Below are 6,290 nucleotides of genomic sequence, written 5' to 3' on the forward strand. Positions count from 1 at the left end.
CAGGATGGTCTCGATCTCCTGACCTCGTGATCCGCCCATCTCGGCCTCCCAAAGTGCTGGGATTACAGGCTTGAGCCACCACGCCCGGCCCAATGATGGTGTTTTGATATTTATTTCCTGCTACTGAAATTTGAATCTGAGTGAATTGTCCCTATTTCTTAATAATACCGGTATTGCAAAATAACAGATTCATAAAGTAATGATCAAATCTTCCTTTCTGTGTGTATGTCTAAGAAATAGAGCCAACTGACTTTGTATGTAAATACCAAGAGTAATTTACCTGGTGCTAAACTCCGTATCCCAGTGTGGGCCTTTCCCTGCCCCAGCTACTTCCCTTCCTGTGGCCCTGCTACCTGCCTCCATTGTGTGATCCAGCCCTGGTTCTGGCTGCGGTCAACAGATCCCAGTGAAGGGTTTTGTGTGTTTATGCCTCATTTGTCTTTTTCCTGCTCCGTTCCTGGCATTTGCTAATTTCTAGTATACATTCTGTAGTCTCTGTCTGGGTTTGATTCCATTCCATAGAAATAAAAAGTATGTTGTACAGATCCTTGCAAGAATTGTCTCACAAGTTAAGGCTTCCTCCCTTTACTATAAGACTATAGTCTTAAAAAAATAAAGATTTTGGATTTACTACGTTTCATATTGTTTTCTTATCATTTTGTCCCAAATTACCACTGACTGTGGATCAGAATCTGGGGCAGTGGAGAAGTGTGTGGGAGGGAGTGGCGGGCAGGCCTGCAGCTGCACGGTGCTGCTGACGAGAAATGTTTGTGTGACACAGCGGGGAGAGGCTGACATTCAGCCTGACCTCTGCATTCTGTTACCTGGGGCATGCAGAGAGGGCGCCAGGTGCAGCATGCACTCTTCAGCGAAGCAAGCAAAGAGGATAAAACCAGGTGTTCGATAGTTTGTTTTAAAAGCTACATTTAAATTTTAAACACATGTAGGATTTAAATATGTCATTTTTACTCAGTGAATCAGTTTGGTGGGTTAGAAAATCAAAAAGAGGTACACACTCTCTTCCTAGTCATTACTACTGTAGTCTTGGTCAGTTGGTAATATAAAAATTATGTCTGAACTTTATCTGAGCTTTAACAGCTGTTAATATACAACATAACCTTTTCTAAATATTTATCTAGTGTTTTCTCAACTTATTTATTTTATTATTATTTTTTGAGACTAAGTCTTGCTCTGTCGCCCAGGCTAGAGTACAGTGGCACAATCTGAGATCACTGCAACCTCCGCCTCCGGGTTCAAGTGATTCTCCTGCCTCAGCCTCCCAAGTAGCTGAGGTTACCGGTGCCCGACGCTATGCCCGGCTAGTTTTTGTATTTTTAGTAGAGACAGGGTTTCACCTTGTTTGCCAGGCTGTTCTCAAACTCCTTGACCTCTGGTGATCCGCCCGCCTCCACCTCCTAAAGTGCTGGGATCACAGGCATGACCCAGCCTTCCCAATTATTCTGAACAATTTTAAATCTTCAAAAGAATTGGAAGAAAAGTACCATGAACCCATACAGTTTTCACCTAGATTCACCAGTTGTCAACAGTTTGCACATTTACTTTGTTTTTTGTGTATATACACTAGTTTTCTTCCCTAAATTGTAGACATTATGACACTTTATCCCTATTTTAGCAAGTGAGAACAAGGATATTTTTCTTCCTAACCACAATACCATTATCATAGCCAAGAAATTTGACAATAAAATACAATAAAAATATCTAATCTGTCCATTAAAATTTCAGTTGTTCCAAAAATGCACTTGATAACTCTTTTTTAAATTTTTTTTTGACTGGGATCCAATTAAGAATCAGACATTGGCCTGGCGCGGTGGCTCACGCCTGTAATCCCAGCACTCTGGGAGGCCGAGGCGGGTGGATCACGAGGTCAGGAGATCAAGACCATCCTGGCTAACACGGTGAAACGCTGTCTCTACTAAAAATACAAAAAATTAGCTGGGTGTGGTGGCGGGCGCCTGTAGTCTCAGCTACTTGGGAGGCTGAGGCAGGAGAATGGCGTGAACCAGGGGGCGGAGCTTGCAGTGAGCCGAGATCGCGCCACTCTGTCTCAAAAAAAAAAAGAATCACACATTATATTTAGTTATCTCTTTTTTTTGTTTTATTTTTTGAGACAGAGTCTCGCTCTGTTGCCCAGGCTGGAGTACAGTGGCTTGATCTTGGCTCACTGCCACCTTTGCTTCCCGTGTTCAAGTGATTCTTGTGCCTCAGCCTCCTGAGTAGCTGGGATTATAGGAGTGCACCACCATACCCGGCCTATTTTTGTATTTGTTTTAGTAGAGACAGGGTTTCACTGTATTGGCCAGTCTGCTCTCGAACTCCTGACCTCAAGTGATCTGCCCACCTTGGCTTCCCAAAGTGCTAGGATTACAGGCATGAGCCACCACACCCGGCCCAATATTTAGCTATCTCTTTAGTCAATTTTTATTCCAAAACGGTTTCCTGGCTTTTTGGAGGATGGGAGGCTTTTATAACTCACATTTTTTAGCTGCTTTGGAAAAGGTTCTACAATTTGTTTTCTTTTGATTAGACTCAGGTTAAACACTTGTGGCCAGAATACCACACTTGTACAGTTGATTTGTGCCTTCGATGTATCACATCAGGAGGAGGTGCATATCATTGTGTCCAATTATATTAAGCTTGACCACTTGGTTAAGTTGGTACTTGACACACATCTTTGTTGTAAAATATATGTTTCCCATTATAATAAGTGATCCATGGAGGGATACTTTAAATATCTTTTTCTTAAAAAACTTTGCAACTGGGATGCGCCCCTGGCCTTTTTTTTTTTTTTTTAGATGGAGTCTCGGTCTGTTGCTAGGCTGGAGTGCAGTGGCGCGATCTCGGCTCACTGCAACCTACACCTCCCAGGTTCAAGTGATTCTCCTGCCTCAGCCTCCCGAGTAGCTGGGACTACAGGCATGCACCACCATGCTGGGCTAATTTTTTGTTTTTAGGTGGAGTCTCGCTCTGTTGCCAGGCTGGAGTGCAGTGGCACGATCTCGGCTCACTGCAACCTCCACCTCCTGGGTTCAAGTGATTCTCCTGCCTTAGCCTCCTGGGTAGCTGGGACTAAAGGCATATGCCACCACGCCCAGCTAATTTTTGTATTTTTAGAGACACGGTTTCACCATGTTGGCCAGGATGGTCTCGATCTCTTGACCTCATGAACCGCCTGCCTCGGCCTCCCAAAGTGCTGGGATTACAGGTGTGAGCCACCGTGCCCGGCCCAGTCATCATACTTTTTAATTTTGCCAGTCTAATGGGTATAAAATGTTATCTTGATTGATTTGCATAGTTTGTGTACCATTCTTTCCCCCCCTTTAAAAAGCTTTACCCATTTTTTTTCTATTGGGTTTTTTCTTTTTGATGTGTAGGAGGTAATTACACATCCTGAATTTATGTGTAATTGCTGAATTACACATGGCTGAATTGAAGCCATTCAGAATGGCTTCAATTTTTTTCAGTTTTCTCTTTTCAGATAACCCAATCTGTTGGATTATCTTTTCAACTTTTTTATGGTATACTTGTTTGCATTTTAACGTGTCAAATCTTTTCCTTGATGGTATGTGCTCTTTATCTAAGAATTTTCTCCCACTTGAAATCATAAAGATACTCTTCTGTATTTTCTTTTGGCATTTAAAAATGTTGCCTCCTCCTTAGGTCATTAATTTTTCTGGCATTGATATTTGTGAATGGTATAAGCTACGTTTACTTTTTTCCATATGGATAATTTTATGATTTATTGAATAGCACATTCCTTCCCACTGATACCTTTGTCAGTGCCTCAAATGGTAGCATACCAACACTTTGCTTTTTTCACTTGAGGATATTTTCATATCAGCACATATAAAGCTCTTTTCTCTTGCACAAGTATTTCAATGTAGATATATAGCATGATTTTAATTGGCAATTTATTGGTTAACATTGTTTCCAAGCTTTTTCTACCATGAATGTTTTTGAGCATAATTTCAGCAATTGCTAGGAGAAAGTTATGCTTATTTAAAATTATAGTTCTGGCCAAACTTCATCCATGAAAGTTTTAACAATTCATTCCCCCCTCAATGTATAAACGGTGCCTGTTCTCCCACTTCTTCCAACACAGTATGTTATCAAACTGTTTAAATTTTATTTCATTTATTATTTTTTTGAGACAGGGTCTCACTTTGTCACCCAGGCTGGCATGCATGCAGTGGTGCAGTCACAGCTCACTGCAGCCTTGACCTCCCGGGTTCAAGCGATCCTCCTGCCTCAGCACCCCCAAGTAGTTGGACTACAGGCGCACACCATCACAGCCAGCTAATTTTTGTATTTTTTTTTGTAGAGATGGGGTTCCACCATGTTGCCTACGCTGGTCTCAAATTCCTGGACTCAAGCGATCTGCCCACCTCAGCTTCCCAAAGTGCTGGGATTATAGGCATGAGCCACCACGCCTGGCCAACCTTTCTGATTTTTGCCAATTTGGAGAAAAATGGTAGCTCATTGTAGTATTAATCCACATTTCTCTTAGTATTAATATAAATGCTACTCACAGTATCTTTTCATACATTTGAACCATTTGTATTTCCTTTTCTGTGAACTGTTCAAATTTTTGGCCATATTTTATTGAGCCATTGGTCTCACTGATTTGTAGCAGATCTTTATATAAATGAAGTTAGTTCTGTCACCTGTTTCACAAAAAGTGTTTACAGAATTTTAACATTTTTATGTAGTTGATTTTCTCAATCTCTTATGGCTTCTGGATTTTGTATCATGTTGGTCATGTGAAAAAGCTTCCACTCTCATTTGCAGATTATAAAATAACTTCTCTCTTTTTCTCCTACTGATTTTAACATTTTTTTGTCTTGTTTAAGCTGTTATTTATGTGTGCAGTGCCATTTATGTTATCTGTAATTTATGTGCAAAGTGTGAAGTAGGAACCCAACATCATTATTTTTTCCAGGTAATGATCCTAGTTAGATGAGTATCATTTGCTGAATGATCCATCTTTTCTCCATTTAGTGCTTAGAATCACTGGTATGGGACTGGAAAAGGTAGAGATCAAAAAATTAGAATTTTAAAAGGCAAGTATCAGAGAAGACCACTGGATAAGAGAATTGAGAGTAACAGTCCTTAAAGTGCTGGTCTCTTGGGGTATAGACTAGACAGAAAAGGATTGAAGCCTTCCAGAAGGGAGCACATAGCTCATGAGAATATGGAATAGCTGAGTGGAGATCTGGCTAAGGTCAAAGGGCTGATAGGAGAGGAGGTAGGATTTTGGGGTATACTTCACAGGTCTACGATATGACAAAGTGTTATGATCATGGCAGAGCACTGCTGAAGGGGGGTGAAGGTGAAGGTCACTGGAAGGAAGGAGTTCTGGAAAGTACAAGTGTATATGGCCTTGAAGTCACCCAAGATTACGATAACGTGGCACCGAAAGGAAGGCCGTGGGTTAGATGCCAAAGCCTTCAGTGAATGAGGAGACTGCCTCAGAAATCAATAGATTAAGACATTAAGAAGGGCTAAAGGTAGGCTGAGTGCAGTGGCTCACGGTTGTAATCCCAGCACTTTGGGAGGCCAAGGTGGGTGGATCACGAGGTCAGGAGTTTGAGACCAGCCTGGCCAATACAATGAAACCCTAATAATATATGAAAATATAATAATTAGCTGGGCACGATGGCGGGCGCCTGTAATCCCAGCTACTCAGGAGGCTGAGGCAGGAGAATCACTTGAACCCAGGAGGTGGAGGTTGCAGTGAGCTGAGATCGTGGCATTGCACTCTAGCCTGGGCAACAGAGCTAGACCCCATTGCAAAAAAAAAAAAAAGGGCTAAAGGCAAACAGGAAAGTTAAGGAAGTGTTTTTATATAAGGATATTGAAGGAATAATTCGGAAAGTAGCAATGGGGAGCAAAAGAGTCCTGCCTTGCTTCTCCATGCCCTATGGTTAGCTAGAGAAAATACCTTTGAAAAAGCCTCAGAGGAAAAGCCGGGCTTCATTTAAGCCTTTATCTTTGTTTTTTTTTTTTGTTTTTTTTTTTTTTTTGAGACGGAGTCTCACTCTGTCACCCAGGTTGGAGTGCTGTGGCCGGATCTCAGCTCACTGCAAGCTCCGCCTCCCGGGTTCGCGCCATTCTCCTGCCTCAGCCTCCCCGGGTAGCTGGGACTACAGGCGCCACCAAAAAACTCGCCCGGCTAGTTTTTTGTAGTTTTTAGTAGAGACGGGGTTTCACTGTGTTAGCCAGGATGGTCTCGATCTCCTGACCTCGTGATCCGCCCGTCTTGGCCTCCCAAA

Source organism: Colobus angolensis, unplaced genomic scaffold (assembly GCF_000951035.1).
Source record: "Colobus angolensis palliatus isolate OR3802 unplaced genomic scaffold, Cang.pa_1.0 Scaffold2, whole genome shotgun sequence".
Classification (NCBI taxonomy): domain Eukaryota; kingdom Metazoa; phylum Chordata; class Mammalia; order Primates; family Cercopithecidae; genus Colobus; species Colobus angolensis.